This window comes from Durotheca rogersii, assembly GCF_024521655.1.
Source record: "Durotheca rogersii strain YMJ 92031201 chromosome Unknown GGS23scaffold_45, whole genome shotgun sequence".
NCBI lineage: Eukaryota > Fungi > Ascomycota > Sordariomycetes > Xylariales > Xylariaceae > Durotheca > Durotheca rogersii.
The window spans coordinates 24,716-43,245 of NW_026251276.1; positions in this window are offsets into that span (position 1 = coordinate 24,716).

Consider the following 18,530-nt stretch of genomic DNA (forward strand, 5'->3'; position numbering starts at 1 on the left):
ACATTATATAAGCAACCCTCGAGAGTCAAAGGGTGTTGTTCAGCAAGGGTATCTTAGATAGGAGGTTTTAGGAATCAAGTACGTTTTACACTCCATCTAGCTGGTGATCGAACCCAGGCAGTAGGAGGCATCTAGATTACGGGTATACTTAGTCGTTTTTCTCGTTGTTTTACCCCGTTTTGACCTCTCCGCGCGGAGGGTCTAGATAGTTCGTTTCGCTCGTATAAGAGTACTCTCGTTTCGTTATTATCTACCAAAAGGCAATACTTTAATTCGTCGTTTTCTATCGGAAAGAGGCATTCTTAGTTCGTTTTCGAGCCTTATTTTAGGGTATATTAGTCCCTTCGTTGCCGATGCTATTTACCGGCGGGATATACCGAAGGAAGGAGAAGGCAGTTCCCTTTCTCCTATATCCGACGAGCTATATATCGCTACTATTTATAACCGAAACCTAGAGCTTCTTAAAGCTTTAGCCGATTCTTTCCTTGCTATAGGGCACCCCTACCTAGCGAAAGTAACTAGGTTTTTACTAAATTCCGGAAGTCCCGAACTAGACGACCTTTTATAGGACCTTAAGAACCTAGGTAAGGTTCCCCGTGGAATATTCCCTTAGTCTTAGTTAACGTTAGAAACAGAGGTATTAAGACCTTCGAATTAGGAATAGTTAAATCTAATAATAGATCCATTATAGTTAGAATAACCCCCTTTATCGCCGTTTACTTCGTTATCTTCGTCTCCTTTAGAGGAAAACGTGCTACTATTTCCTTGCTTATCGAATTCGTCGTCCTTCTCGCTATTCTCCATAGCTTCGTTACTCTCCGTAATGGCAGATCCTTAAGAACCGATCCCTCCGTAAGCCTTACCCGACTTAACTATATATAGTCGTTTTAACGGTAGTAAAGCAGCGTCTAGATGGCTTATACTACTTACGTAGGCCTTTAGATTAGCTAGCTACTTAGTTTACTAGCTTTAATAAGCTTTAAGCTATAAATGCTTTATATAAAGGAGAGATAGCGGCCTTTCTAGATCGTAATTCTCGTATCCGACGTACTTTAGACTTCGTTAGGTAAGGAATGGCTACCTAGAATGATTTACTTATGGTTTAGTAGCTCTTAAGGGAAAGATTTCCATTTAAAACGGCTAATTAATCGGACCTACGAAACGAAATCGTTAACATTTCCTAGGGCTTAGAAGAATCCCTTACCTCTTATTATATTAGGGTATAGGAGTTATTAAAACGTACGGAATCGAGAGATTTCCTTTAAGTTCTACGCTTAAACGGTACCGATAACCTAACTATCCTCGAAACCTATATACTTAAGTTAGTAATTATACGCTTTATAAACGGTTTAAGGGATCCGGACCTAAAAAGGGAAGCCTTCGAGAAGGCCGCTTACGTATTTAGAGCCCTTTAGGAGGTATATAGCATAATATAAGGTTATTAGAAGGTCGTAAACCTTAAGAAAGAATAGCTTAAGGAATAATAATTAAAGGAGCGGGAGAACTTAATCGAACGCTTTATTATAGAAAAGATAGGCTTATTAATTAAGTAAGCTATCGCTAACGAGCATCCTAACTAGGTATTAGCTCCTAAGGTTATTACTACGACGCTACCTTAACCCCTAACGGCGCCGCCTTTATACGTACGGGTATAATAGATTATACCTTACCCGATTCCTACGTCTTATTCGCTATATCCTCCTTATCCATATCCGAATTAAGGCCTAATATAGTGGTCTTAGTAGGTCCCGGGAGCCTAGCTAGCTCTACCTTAGGCCTCTAGTAGTTAATAGCAGCAACCTTAGTAGTATCCATAAGGATAGTAGTCGTATGGCAATGGTAGTAACCAAGGCTCTGGGAATATATCCCGGGTAGTCCCTAATAAAAAGACGTCGAAGCATCCGATCGTTAATGGTTTACGAATCTTATAACGAGGAGAAAGAATATGCTTTAAGTATAGAAGTCTTAATTACGTATAGCCTTACGAGGCTCCCCGGGGGTAGTAATTAGCCTACTAGGAGTAGTTAATCCTTAAGTCGTTAACTTATCTAACCCTAAAATAGGTAGCTAAAATAAGTAGAAATCTCGACGCGAAATCCGTATAATTCTTCTACGAGTAATCTTAGGAATAAGAAGCGCTAAATTAGAATACGGCTAAGTATAGATAGGTAGCTAACGAGTTATAGCCGACCTCTGCTACGCCGGATATTATCTTATTAGGTACTGCCTTTTTAAATACCTAATTATTACTCCTTATAGTTAAACCGATAGGCATAATAAAGTTAAAGACTACCGGCGTTAATATCTAGGATAACCTAGCTACGGAGGTACTGGAGCTCGCCTTTTTTTTAGGCAAACGTCGATATAACGGCTCCGTTATAGAAAAAGACGATGGAAAAACTAAGAAGAAAAAAAGCCCCGTAAGGGCCTTTAAATTATTTACGGAAAAGAGGAAGACCCTTCCTTCGACTTTAATACGTTAGCTCGTTAAATCGAAGTAAAGCTAAACTTAATAGACTTATTCTAAGTATCTCCCGAATATACCCGGTAGTTTAGGTACTTCTCTACCCGTAAGAACGTAAAAGCAGAAGCTAGAGCCGTACGTAAGATCGCAGCCCTTAGACCGTCGTTTTAGCCTCGTCCTTATATCCTACCTAATCCTCTACCTCCGAAGAAGGGGAAGTTAGTACATTTCGCTGAACTAGTCGTCGAACTAACGGTAAAAAAGGAGGATGAACCCGTTAAGATAAGTAACATACCTAAAAACCTACCTAGTTCCCGAAACGTAACGCCCTAGGTATTGGACATTATCCCTTATGACCTAGCTACTTACCTAGATAACATTTAAATGGATATAGATGGAGCTACCCTAGCTTTAAGAACTACCCTAGTCCTAGCTAATCTATTTCCGCTAAAACCGGTTAGATCTTTCTATATAAATGCCGTTCTTCGTTTTAAATAAGATAAAGAGTCGCTTATGTTTTATACTTTACCCGAAAATACTACTTAAGCTAACTAGGGAAGTAACATTAACCTTATATCCGGTAAGCTAATGGATTAGCTCCGTATTAAACGGAGATTCTTATATTACTTAGGTACTAGGCGTTTATTCTTACTAACCTTAGATAGTCGTCGCTTAAAAGTAACGGAATTCGTTTTATTTAACGTAGGAATATAAGGGATATGGAGATCGGTATAGGCCATTATACGACCCGAATCTACGAATAACGATACCCTCTTATTACTTAGTATCCCTTAGTTATAGGACGTTATAATTAAGTTCGATATTAAAGCTAGCTCCTTTACCATTGGCGATAAAGTAGTCGGTAAAGAAGTAATATCTCTTTAAGGCTCCTTCTTATAACCTTCCATTACTTATAAGATAGCCCTTAAGGCTACCGGACTAGTTATTAACCCTATAGAGTATTTACGGGTACTTATTACTTATAAGTCGCCGATAGTAAACGACGACGATAGTAATAGTAATAGTAATTCCTTTAATAAGAGCGATTTAGATAATGAGACGGGAAACTGAATTATTAGCTTAAACCTAAGTATGTCCTTAAACTACGAATAACAGAACCCGAGTATATCCTTAAACTACGAATAATAGGACCTGAGCATGTCTATAAACTATAATCAACCGACGGTTACATATACCCGCCTTCGCCTTCTGGAACCTAAACTCCTAATCGGATAGATATTGCGTTTTAAGACCTCTCCTTAAACCCTACCTCGCCGGATGTTAGCCTTTAGTAACCTATAGATAGACCCGAGCATGTCCTTAAACTACGAGTAAATAGGACCCTTACTTCCTTTAAAGCTTATATATTAGATACCCCTTAGGAGCTTTTAAACTTATCTTATCGATCCTCCTTTTCTAGCGTTAACTAGTTAAACTTCTACGCTTTACGGATCATAGTAACGTCGGAGAGACGCCTAGCCTTTCGTTAGATGGCTTATTTTATATCTATATTAACTTTAAAAGACTTATCCCCCTTAGTAATTAACGAATTCTACCCGATAGGCGTCCGATTAATTAGATCCGTCGCATTCGAAGATGATTTAGTATTAGGTCTACGTTAATTAATTAAATTAACCGCATTTAGAGATGATTTAGTAGTTTACTACCTAATTAGAGCCGCCGTAATTAAAGATAATTTAGCATCCCTTATTAGTTCCGTACCGGAATTAGCCTACTTATTTCTAACCATTAGGCGAATTAAACGACTCCTATTAGTTATTAGTAACGAACTACCCGAATAAGAGGCTCTCCGTTAGCTTAGTAGAGTAGGAGTAAAGTTAGGCCCTCTTATTTCTTATAAATTAAAGCTAAAGATAGCCTACGGACTATATACTTACCGTAAACTAATAGCTATATCGGTTTTAGATATACTAGTAACCGACCTTTATTAACATAGTGTCACGTAGGCATGCACCCCTAGTAGGAACCACCTAGCTTACCTAAGCTAGCTAAGTACTACTATATGTATCTATAGATCGCTCTATACTCTCTAGTAGCTTTACTTCTTTTCTAGTTAGTTAATATATACCTTCTTACCCTTATTTCATTACTTTTTTTACGAATAACCTATTAACCTAAGCTTAGCTCTCGCTAGCTACGTAATAGTTATAAGCCCGGGGTACTTCTAAGGAGTTATTATTACTTAGGTTATTCTAGCGTAAGTAAGTAATATATTTATCCATCTCTTAGATCTTACGATCATACTCCCTTTTTATTTCTAAACCGGTACTCTATTCTCGTATCTAGCTTTAGATAATCGCTTACCTATTTCGCTATAACGATTAATACGTCCGAATTCTCCCTGGATAAGATTCTAGTTAACGTTTACTTACGAGTTTACGATAAATAGCTACGTTAGTTCCTAACGCTTAAATCGATAGCTACTTAATTCGGTATCTAGAAAAACGTTAATCTAGATAGAGCTAAGTTTAACGCTACTCGAGTTTTAGTAGGTACTCTTAAGGAGTATATTACTTAAGAGAACGAACTCCTTAAAGAAAACTATAAGAAAGCCGTTTACGAGTAAGCGTCGATCCTAACCAAAGACCGAGGAAATTAACTACCAAGGCCTAAGGTACGAACTCGAGAGTAATAAACGGTAGCGTATAATAAGTTCGTTTCCTAGTAAATAACGATCGAGGCTTAGGTTATAGCTACTAGTAAGTAGTATAGGGTCCTCTATAGCTAGATTCTCGTATCTATCTCGGTAGGTTTTCTTAAGGTAGCTAATATAGAGATATAGTTCCTAAACCTTAACCCGATTATTTAAAATCTCGTGAAGATCTTCCGTAAGTAAATTACTCCTATCGAAGCCGCTATTAAGACGCTCGTTAGGCGAGAATACCGTAAGGTACTCTAAAGAGTAAAGGTAAGTACCTATAATCCCGAGTAATTCTACGTTATATAGTAATACGCCTTCCTTCGCGCTCGCGCTTATTACATTAACGAAATTAAGGGCGTTATAAGAGCAAAGGATTTCCTTGAAGTAGTTAAGGCTAAGATCGTAATCGACTAAGCTATACGAATATTAATCGCTCTTATTAAAGCTAATAAATTCGGCGAATAATTAAAGACCCTTAAGTAACTAGGTATCGTATTTAGCGCTTTCGCTACCGAGAATAAGTAAAAAGGTAAATTAGGTTATAAAATTTTCGCAATAGCCTATTAAAAACCGACTCTAGGAGCGAAATTAGCTAATAATAGCGGCTAAGGAAAACTAACGAGCTACGAATACCTTTATAAGTTTAAAGGTAAACTATATTTATAGGTAGCTCGCTTTTATAAAATCCTATAGAAGTCCGTTATTAATTAAACTATACGTAACCTAAAGCCGATTCCGGTTAATATCATACGAAAAATTAAGGCTAAATACGACTTATTTAAATACGCTAAGCTCCGAAACTAGATTAACCGCTAAGGGTAGGACGTTCCTATAAATAATATACCTAATAATCGCTCCGGAAACGGGGAAGGAAATAACGCTATTACTTAGCTAGCTAATATTAGCGTAATAATAATCGACCTACGTATTATATACCTATTTACTTAAACTAGGATTTATTTTACTATAAACCTAATCCGATACTTATTATCGGAAAGTACCGTCTTCGATAACTATAAAGTAATTTACCTTATTAATAATCGTAATCTTCTAGTAAAAGGGTCGTTCGTTTCCGCTAGAAACGGATAGACGATCGAAGCTGCTATACTATAAGCTTTTTTATTACTAATACGGGTCGTAAGATTATCGAGAAATATATTTTAAATTAATCTAATAAGCTTACCTTTAATCTAAAGCTTAAGGACGTCGTACTTATTAAAGATTTCTACGTTAATATTATCTTTAAGGCGAAACTTCGTAGTATAGGTATTTAATTTTACGGTTTAAATTATACTTTAAGGAATGGAACCTTCGAGAAAAGCACTATAGTAAGAAAGCTAGAGCGACGCTTTAACCTAGTCTTTTTCGAATTTAAATAATTTACTTCTTATTCGTAAGTCCTACCCGTAATACCATCTATAATACCATCGAGTATTCTACGTAACGTAGCGTCGACCGTAATAGTACCTTATTTCCCGGAGAGAAACGTCCGGTAGAGAAGATCGAAAGATATCATTAAACCGAAAGAAGACTCCGAGGTATTTTAGTACTAGCGAATAAGGCATCTTAATCCTAAGGCGCTTAAAGCCTTCGTTAAAAACGCCCGGAACGTTAAGATTAACGGTATACCTATAATTAAGTACGAGTATTATAATTAAACGATAGGTAAGAGAGTAATTTCGCGCCGTTTATTAATACATCGCTCGTTACGTTCTTTTTAAAAGATATACTAGGATTTATTTAACTACCCGGAAGGTTACGACGGATCTAAGTAACTTATCGTAATTAGGAATAAATTTAGCGGAATGTTATAAGTTAAAACCCTAGAGAGTAAGTAAGGCTTATTAATAATAAGAACTCTTCGACTCTTTAAAAGATAGGTTCGGAAATAATTCCGACTCTTAATCTATAAAATACGTTACGATAACGAACGCTTAGTAATAAGCATTAAAGGTATGTCTGGATATAAGATCTAAGTAGTAAAAGAAGGCATTAATTTCGAACTCCCGCCGGTTAATACTAAGGAGCTAACCGGTAGGGGTAAGAGAGCTAGATAAATTATTATCGTTAAGTCGATTAAAATAAGGATTAAAGTAGGACTACTAAAGAAACTATAGCCGGAAACCGTTAAAGCCGCGGTATATTTAATTAATATTAGCCCTAGCTAAGCTTATAATCTTCGTATATCTTACGAGCTCTTAAATACTTAGTTTAAGTAGTATTTAAATAGTATACTTTAAAGGTAATAAGGGAGCTAACGAGCGACCTACGACCGGATTAAAACGGTATCTATATATACGGATATCGCGCGTATCCCTTAATAAAGAACGTACTTAAGATCTTAATAGGAAAGGGTTTAAGGTAAACTACGAGCTTATATCGGGTATTTAATAGGATATTATATTAATAACCTATACCGAATTTAGGTTCCTAGGCTAGGTAAAGTAATCCTAATTAAGGATATAGTCTTTAACGAAGAAACGTTTTATAGCTAGATAAATAAGCTAAAAGCTTAGTAACTCGAACGAAAAGAAATTAATCGAATAAATCTTTCGATACGTATAAGTAATAACGTTACTTAATTAATTATCGAAGTATTAAACCTATAGGATTCGCTCGTATTATTTAATCGAGAGCTAAGTACGAAGACTAACTCCCTCGGGAGTAGCGAGCCTACCTCGGGTAATTAGGATCTAGATACGACTTAGTCCGCCGGTCCTAGCTCGGGGGTAAGGTAGCCTTTAGAAAAAGAAAACTAGATAGATTCCGATAATTTAAAATACGAAACGGCTAGGTCTAAAGACGAATAACCGTAAGAGGTAATAAAATTATTCGAATTAATCGAGCAAGAGATATAAGAATAACTCGAAGCGAAAACCTAGGAGAAATTAAATAAAGAAACGGATATATCCTACGGGCTTCCGAGTTTAAAACTTACTTTAATTATACCCGCGGAAGCTACGGAAAGTAAGTATTCCGATAAGGAATAAAGTAACTAAAGTTAGGTACGGCTACTAGTAAAAGTACCGAAAGTCCGGAGCGGCGAATATACTTCGCCGACGGAATAAATACTCGGGAATAACCTCTAAATAATTAACTAAAGAAACTCGTACTTCCTCCGAAGAAAAGGAATAATATAGCCTATCCCCGTAAATTACTTAGCGTAAGTAGCAAGAGAAAGGTCCATTCTTCTACTATCCGTTATAATAAAAGAAGAAAGAAAAAGCCCGGAAAGAATAAAGTAATAAGTAACTTAAGTACTAAAGTTTACGTAATATCGGGTAACCTAACGGCTAAGAATAACCTCTTAAGAGATCGCTATTCGATTTCGTAATAACCTTTTAGCTTAATTAATTAAAAGGATAGTAAGTAAAGATTACGATAATATATTACGCTATACTTATTTTCGTAATAGCCGTTAATTAAAAAGGCCGAGCGATTAAGCGTATCGCCTAATAAGATAAGAATTTACCGCGACGATTTACTTAAACCGCTAAAGATATAAAAGGACCTAGATAAGTATCATTAAGAAAGCGATTTAAAGAAAACGCTAGATCTAAGATTAAGGCCTTCTTACGTATTAAAGTATAGCGTATTATTAATCGCGAACGGATAAGAATAAAGCTAATTCATTAATATAAGTCTTCGATTATAAATTCGACGAAGATAATTTCCTTACTACTATAAGTCGCGCTTAATAACGCGAGGAAATTTATAGCCTAAAGAGTTACTCGAGAGTACTTACGTAGCTACGTTATAATAAAATCGTTCCGTATAATAATAGCTATCGTAGCTAATTCGACCTCGAAGTTAATTAGTATGACATTAAAAACGCGTTCCTTAACGCGTAAGACCGGAAAGCGACCTTATACCTATAAAGTTATTAAACGGGTTTAAGGAAGAGGAAAATACGCCTTCGCTATAAAAGTAATATACGGGTTTAGAGATTTACCCCTACTTTAGTTTAAGGAGATCAAAGTACCCTTAACCGCCTAGGACTCTAAGCTCTCTAGAAGAGCCGTACTTATTCTATATAGAACGAGAAGTCTTCGTACTAGATATACGTAAACGATATATTAATTATAAACTATAAAAGCTTAGAAACGATAGTATAAAAGGTAGCTTAGGGTTAAAGGATACCTATAAAACGAAAGAGCTTAAACCGGTAAAGTAATATTTAGGATTAAGGTAATACGTAATCGCAAAGTACGAAATATAACCTTAATATACGACGCTTATATCGAAAAGATTACTAAACGCTTTAAACTACGGATAATAATTAATTTCCGATAATATTATTACTAATTACCGAGCTAGTAAAGTATATAGGCGTTACTTCGAAATAATAAGTTAAGGAATACTAGGAGAAAGTAGGGTTAATTCTATAGCGTAATTATAATACGCCTAAACGTCGCTTTCGTAGCGTCTAATTATTCATTTCCTAACTAATCAGGACCTTAATACTTTAAAGCGTTAATTAAACGATTAATACCTATATATTACTCGCTTCCTTATATAAGGTATAGGGATAAAATAATAACGCTTAAGTACTTTTAATTAATATAACGCTTCGTTTATAAACGATTCTAAGTTAAGAAAGTCGTCTTAGGATACGTAATATCCTTATTTAAAGGTCCGATTATATAAAGAGCCGCTCGCTAGGATATAATATCGATATCGACGATTAAAGCTAACTACTCGTACTAAAGTATATAGCTAAGGAAACGATAGCTTAAACGTTTCTTTAGGGATATTACCTTAAAGCTAGAGAAAACCTTAAAGAATATATAGCGATAACTAATAAACGATAAGACTAATAATAGGAAAGAAAGAAAGGATTAATACTAGCTACGCTATATAGATATATAGAATATATAGCTACGTTAGAGTACTAAAAAGGTACCTTCGAAGTAATTTACCTCCTTATTAATTAAATACTAATAAACGGACTTACGAAAGCTTTACTACGTTAATCGTTCGAATACTTTAAAGTATTACTTAACCTAAAACGCTACGGAAAAATATATAATAATACTTAAAGAGTCGCCGTAAGTACTAACGGTACGTAAATTCTTCCCTTAATTAGTTAATATATAGGTATAAAGTACTACCGTTATATAGAAATAGCTTTCTTACCGCTAAATACCGAACTCGTATATTCTTAGATCCTAATATAGGAAGCTACTTTAAATAAAGAACTTAACTACGGAATAATAAGTAAGGCCGGATTAGCGGAAGATATAATACCGACGGGTTCGTTTTAATATTCGATAATTTCCTCGTATAAGCGGTCGGCTATCGTATAATACTTCGTATAGGTATTACTCGAAAGAAATAGGCGCGTAAGCGCGAGCGATTTTAAATATTACTTCCTTAAAAGATTATTCTTCGTCCTCGGAAGTTTCCTCTTTCTTTCCTTCTCTAACGTCCTTTATCTTTATATCTAACCTACTCGGGAGCGATAGCAGGTAAGGCTACGCTAGGTATTATATCGATAGCCGGCGGAAACGCTACTTACGTTAGCTAAGTAATAAAAGGATAATATAAAAGCTAAGGCGGGTACGGTACGGTAATCGATAGCCGGTACGGAAGGACTTACGCTTAGTTAGGTAAACTAACCGGAGTTAATTACGTTTCGTTACGACTTTACGGTTTCGGGTACCGCGGGTATTATTCTCCGTTTAATAAAGTAAGAGCTTTTTATTATCGTAACGAGCTTAAGGGCTTATAATAACGTTAACGAATATTAATAACGTAAAATAAAGCTTATATATTAACCGAGGACTCGATATAGCGACGATAAGGTAATAATATAGGATTAAAGCGTCGGCCTTATATAATATTAACTCTAGACCTCGACGTACGAAGGTAAGAAGACCTATAGAAATACGTAAGCGTAACCGGATAAGTAGCGGTAATAACGGCCGGTACTTTAGAAAAAATCGAAGTATTTTTAATAAACTTATTTAAGCCGTATTACGTACGTAGCTTAGTAAGGACTATACGGCGAGCTCCGTACTTTCGATTACGGATAACCGAGGTAGTTCCTAAGACGGTAATAAAAGCTAAAGCGGCCGGTACGACGGGGATATTAAACGGAACCGCCGGAACGGCCGGGTTAAAGGAATAACGAAAGCGGTAATAACTCCGGAACCGAAAGCGTTACGGCCTTCCTATCCTCGTTTTCGTTTTACGATATTACTACGAATCGAAATAATAATAATAACGGCCGCTTAGGTTACGCGAATAACGGCGATATTATTAAAACGTAACTTAATATACGCGAGTTTAGGCTCGGGTTTTACGCGAAGAAACCTTACGAATAATTAATATAATAAGCGGTCGCTTTTCTCGATTACTTCCTCGTATAAGGAAAGAAGTCTTCCTCGGAAATTCTCCTTAAAGGATTCGTCGGTAAAGACCTTAATACTCGGGATACGGTACCTAAGAACGAGTAACTAAGGCCTAGGTACGTTATATTAAGGCGCTAGGTACGATTATATCGACGCCTTCGTCGATAAAGGATCCTTAAAGGCTAAGCGATAACTAAGGCCCCGGACCCGGGAGTAAAGGATATCCTCCGCGGCGAGTAAGGCTACCGGCCGAAGCTTTAACGCTACCTTCCGTACGAATACGGAAGGTAGGCTAGGAGCTCGCGGCGAAAAGCCGAATATCCTTTACTCTAGAGGCTACGGTACCTTAAAGCGCTAGTACTATCTTACGAAGCTTTTAAGTATCGGATATACTAAGAGATCGTTAATTACGGTATTATATTACTACCGGTAAATAACGAATAAGTAATAAACGGATTATTTCGAATAACTTCTTATATTAATATAAAATAACTAACGGTCGCTTTATTATCCTAGGATATTTAATATTAAAAGTAATATATTAATCGTAAATAATAATCCTTACCGTAATAAGCTAAGCTATTATCTACGGTCGCTTAATAAAAGTATATTACGATTCGTATAATACGCGAGTTACGCTTTACGTAAATTATAAAAGAAGCGGACTTACCTTACGATAATAAATTAACGAAGCTTATTATATTAGCTTACGATCGCGTAATTAATAAATTACTTAATTATAGTTAGAATATATACCTATAATAAATAACCTAGGAAGAAAGGAAAGAGAAAGGTACGCTTAATTCGAAAGCGAGAAATCCTAGATATATTTATACTTAACCGCCTTCGTAAGAGAAACGATAGAATCGGTTAGTATAGTAACGCGCGCGAGCGCGCGCGATAGTAATAAAGGAGATTAAATCCTAGTATTAAATTAGAATTACTACTATACTATATTACTTATATAGCTAACTACCGCTTAATCGAAAGCGAATAATTATACGAATAATTATACGATAATTATTTTCATTTATAATAACTATAAAGTACTAAGTAAGGGATATAAAGAGTATATAACTTAGGAGAAAATACTACTAGTAATAAACCGGAATATATACGGATAAGGGAATATAAGAGAGCCCGAAATAAGGTACCTAGTAATCGATTAACCTTAACGAGGCATAGCGAACTAAGGAATAACCCCTTAGGCTATTATCGTAAGCAAAGGACTATAGTTAACCTTACTATCGTAAGCTTAACTAAGGGGTATATTACGTAGGCATATACCCCTAGTAGGAACTACCTACTTACCTAAGCTAGCTAAGTACTACTATATATACCTATAAATCGCTCCATACTCTCTAGTAGCTTTACTTCTTTTCTAGTTAGTTAATATATACCTTCTTACCCTCATTCCATTACTTTCTTTACGAATAACCTATAACCTAAGCTTAGCTCTCGCCAGCTACGTAACACATAGGGTTAGGTTACGTCCCGGTACGCCTCCTTGGAATAGGTTTAGAAGGAAGAGCTGGACCTTACCCTAGAAATATTAATTAGATCGTTTAATTTAAGAAGGGGTAGAGGTAAGATAGTTTAAGTCGATTAAGGTCGCTAATAAGCGTCTTTTAAACTAGGTAGCTTAACCTATATTAGTACCTAAAGATAAAGATTTACTAGACCCGGATCCGTAGGCCGAGCTACGTCTAACCTTTAATTATAATTAAGTCGAAAAGGAGGTACTAGGAATAAACGTTACCCTATTAGCAGACGTATATAATTATTTCTCGCATCTAGGCATTAGATCTTATTATAAACTAAACCTAAAATACGGATACTAATGCGTTAAAATCTACCTTAAAGATAGGTATATTTTCGCGTTCGTTATTCCTAGCTTCCTATAGCTTTAACCTATTAGGATATCCTAAGGAACCTAGATAGCCGTATTTTCGATAACGGAACTTATATACGTAATTCTTAGCGCCATCCCTAAACTATAAGCCGAACCGTCTCTTTTATCCTCTTCGTCGCTAGATAAGATTCCTAAAGGCGTATTTTATATAGACGATATCTTCGGTATTTATACTAATGTAGAAGAATAATAGTAATAGTTAATATACTACCTTCTACCCCGAATACGATAGGCTAAACTACGCTTATCTTTCGTAAAGATTTATATAGGCTTTACTAAGATTTTAGCTATAGGAGTTATTTACTATATAGGTAATCGCTTACGTATACGAAAGGATCGGGCTACCCGTCTTCGTAATTAACCCGTTCTAACTAACTAGTTAAAAGTAAGGTCTTTCTTAGGGGCTATAGGTCCTTATCGTAGATGGATAAAAAACTATTTAGAGATCTATCGCCCTTTAATACGCCTGCTTAGTAAAAACGCCGAATAGAAATAAAATACTACCGAGTCCTTATCTTTTGAACTAGTTAAATTACTAGCATTAGCTGCCGTTAATACCTATAGTTACGCTTTTAATCTACTTATATTCCTATATATTAATGCTTCGTAATTTATAGTAGGTTACGTTATCCTCTAACGGTAAAACGGGGTCGATATTCCTATCTTATACGATAGCTTTATATTTTCGAAGCCTTAACGTAATTACGGTACCTATAAAAGAGAGCTATACGTAATAATCGAATTCTATCGTCGTTATAGCTATATATTTCGGGCTAAAGATAGGTTTATCTTCTTTATTAATTATAAACCCTTAACTTGGTTTTTATCTTTATTAGCCGTTAAAGGCATTTACGTTCGTTAGGCCTCTAAGCTTAGATTATTTTACATACGGATTAAATATATCCTAGGGCAAGGAATAAAGCCGCTAACGCCCTCTCTCGTATTATATTCCTAGGTAACTCCTACGACGACGTCGAGTACCTAAAGACCCTCGGCGATTAAGATAACGGACTATGGATTTAGAAGGACGGCGTAGGCGGATATAAGTAGTTATTAGCTTAATTACCTTACCTAGTAGATCTATTGGGATCCCGAGGGCGGGATCTTTTGCCCCCCCCTACTAAGGCAGACGTAAACGCAAACGTAATTATAGCTTCAGACGTAATTACAGCTTTAGACGTAATTATAGCTTTAGTTTCGTATTATCGTCACCTACGGTTGCAAAAGGACCTGAGCACGTCCTTAAACTGCATCCAGGACCCGAGTACGTCCCTAAACTACGAATAATAGGACCCGAGTACGTCCCTAAACTACGAATAATAGGACCCGAGTACGTCCTTAAACTACGAATAACAGGACCTGGGTATATCCGTAAACTACAACCAGCTAATACTAACGATGAAACCGACGATTACTTACCCCGCCTTCTGGAGCCTAAACACCTAACCAGGGGGACGTTATATTTCGAGAGTTTACCTACCTAAATATAGCGTTTCCATATCCCTTTATCTACTTATCTATAACAACTTACCTTCGTTAACGGCTAACCTTACCGCCAGAGCCTCGGAGCTCTTCGTAAGAGGATCGTTTTCCGAATATAATAAATAGCTAAATTCTGAATGGTACGGAGAAGTAATCGAATTCCTTATTACCGGAAGAACCAGAGATACCTATAGTCGGCTTAAGATACGATTCCTACTTAATAAAGCTAAGGAATATAGGATCTATAGAACGTAGTTATAGCATTATTATCGTAGAATATAGAATAAATACCTACTATTAAACGAAGTTTTAAACGCCTTTATTAAAGCTTACGACGAAGCCGGTTACTTCTTTAAATCGATTACTTTAAAACGCCTTTCCCGTTCGGTCTTTTAGCTAAGGATAGCTAGAGATATATCTACTTATATAAATAGCTGCCTCCCTTACGCGTATTATAAACTAACTAAACCACTAAGTCCTCCTTTCCCTATAACGGTTTACGCCTCGTTATAGATCCTTTCGTCTAACTTCGTCGGCCCCTTTCTACCATTACATTTAAGGTACCGATATATCCTAGTAATCGTTAATTAGTTTAGTAAATACGGCTAAGTAATACCTACTACTAATACCTTAGTAAATAACGCACTCGCAGGCTTTAACATATGGCTTACTAACTTAGGAATAAGACCCTTAGCCTTTTACCTAGACCCTAGATCCGCCTTTACTTTATAACGGATGTTATAATATCTAGCATTAAAGGGGATACTAGTCGTTAACGCCTCTTTAGGTTCCTACCGATTAGTCGGGTTAGTTAAGGTATTTAATAAGATCCTATAGTAGGTCTTAAAGAAGATAGCAAACCTACTACCTTAAACCTAAGAACCACTAGACTAAGCTAGCTCTATACTTAAAATAATAACTAAAATTAACGCTCGTTACGTTAAGTCCCTAGGCCATTTACCGTTCGAGATATTATATGGGAACCTTCCCGTTAGTACCTTCGAAGCCGAGTATCCGCTATCCTATTTAACTAAACTAAGATTTACTTTAATTAATAGCTCCTTTAAGCTCTCTAGCGAATAGATATACGCCGACCTAATCGTAAGCCATATAGCTCGGATATAACACTATAAGGAAAACGTCTGGAAGCTATCTAAACGGACTAAGAAGAAGAAAGAGGAAGCTCTTAAGGAAATAAAAAGGACTATCGAAAGAAGAGATCTCGTTATACTTTATTAGGATGGAAAACCACCTAAGCTACGCGAGAAATAAACGGAACCCTTTATCGTAGGGATCCTAGTCGGACGATCGGTATATTAGTTACTATTATTAAATGGTAAGCCATTAGGACCCCATTATATCATACGAATTAATTAAAACTATTTAAACCACGGAAGGGTTATTTAAGGTTACTAAGAGACCTTTAGTTACCGTACTAGAGGAGACTAAGAAGGACGAGGAAATAAACTATTACTAAAACCTATTTTTACTATTCGTTACTATAATCTTTTGGAGGCTCTAAGGCTATAACCGGGGGCGGTTACCTTTGCCCCCTCCCACTAGCTAAGTAGGAGCTCTCCTGATTATATAATATACATTATATAAGCAACCCTCGAGAGTCAAAGGGTGTTGTTTAGCAAGGGTATCCTAGATAGGAGGTTTTAGGAATCAAGCACGTTTTACACTCCATCTAGCTCTAATATATCCTATTTAATGTCCGTTTCTGTAACTCGTTTCTAGTAACCGTTCCTATATTCGTCCGGCAGTATCTACCGGGCTTCCCTTGACCCTCGATCCTTCCCCTGTACGTAGTTCTAGGGGCTCTGGCTCTTCCTACTAACCACATATCGGTAAGGGCGATAAGAGGGGTCTCTGGGTAATCCTAACTATTTCCGACTATGACTTATGACTATTTTTTTCTATGCTTTCTTGTTTAATATCCTGTTTAATATCCTATTTAATTCATATATCGCGGTATCGTCTATAGGTTTATCGCGCTAATCGGTAGGTTCCCCGATCAGGTTCGTAGGTATAAGGTATATCGGTATCTTCGTATAGCAATTAAGGGCATCGTAGTACCTTATCGGTTAGGAAGGCAAGGAGAGACCTCCCTAGGTGCCGTAACTAGCTAGAAGAAATAAAACAAGGGCAATCGGAGCTATCGGTAAGCCTCTTGTAATTAAAATAAACTAATCGGTAAAGAACGAATGCCTTTAAGCGCGTACGAGGTTATAAAAAGGGGTAGTAGCGGTGACGGAATTAGATCAACTAAGGGCGAGAAAACTGCCATCTAGGCACTTAAAAAACACGGAAGCAAAACCAGGTAAAAACGGGTATAGCTCCTTCAAAAGAGATAACTAAGAAACGAGGATAAGATAGATCCGCTAATCGGCGAACGAGCTTTCAGGTAAGCTAATCAAAAGCTGATAGGAGGGCATGGTTATTAATGGTCGCCATAGTTATCTACCCCCCTGTTAATCCTGGTACCTAACCTAAAAAGGCTTAATCTAAAAGCCACGAAACGGCTCTGGAGCTACGAAAACAGCTCCTAATTAACTAAAAATCAGGGAATCTCCCGATCGACGAATCCTGAACCTAATGACTGCAAAAACGGGCGTAAAAGGTCGCTCCTAAGACTAATGAGGTTGCGGCTCAGGCTATTAGGTGGTCGCTACTGAATAGGAGTAGCGTAGGTACGCTATAATGGAGGCACGAAACAAGGACTGCCTAACTATCAATAACTAGCCTAGTACCGATTAACTAAGATTATAGCTATAAATAGCTATAATCGGTTAATCGGCTAGCTAAAAACGGCAGCTGGGAAAGGGACTAAAGAAAGGAAGTAACTAGAAAAGGGCAACGAGGATCGCGAGAAAAGGCATGGTAAAAGGAGTAAATAGCTATAGGTCGTAATATCTATAGGACTAAGTCTAACTAATGAAAATATAAGTACGCGACCCATATAATAGACATCGAAAAGGCTACGTGGCCTAAATCCACCGCACTACTACAATATTAACGGCGGCGAGTAACGCTCCGAAACCGTCAGAAAAAGATAAATGATATAGCTTACGTACGAAGCATTACTTTAAATACCTAAAGTAACCGAAAGGTATAATACTTTAATTACGTAAAGAAATTAAAGTAAACTCGTATTAACGTTATAATAAATAAGTAACGTCGAATACGTAGGTTATAAAAGACCAGCGAAGCGTTTCGAGAAAATCCTCGATCTTTAAACTTATTAGAACTTTAAGAAACGGAGGAGCTCCTCTTTAAGGATAAGGGTTATAAACTAGAATATACGCCCGTCTTCAATCTCTACGTTATTTCGAAACATCGTTAAAGAAAGTAACCAAAATAATAAGAAATAACAGAAGAAACGAAGTAGGAGTAGCTACGTACATTATAAACGGATAAGAAGCTTTACTTAAGCTAAGCGTATTGAATAAGAACAGCGTGGACACGCTAATGAAGGCACGAAAACGGCTACCCAACTGCCAACAACTGGCTCAGTGCTAATTAACCAAGATCACAGCTATAAACAGCTGTAATCGGTTGATCGGCTAGCTGAAAACGGTAGCTAGAAAAAGACTAGAATAGGAAAGTAACAAGGATAGTGAACAGGAGCAGCGTGGGCACGCTGTGATGGAGGCA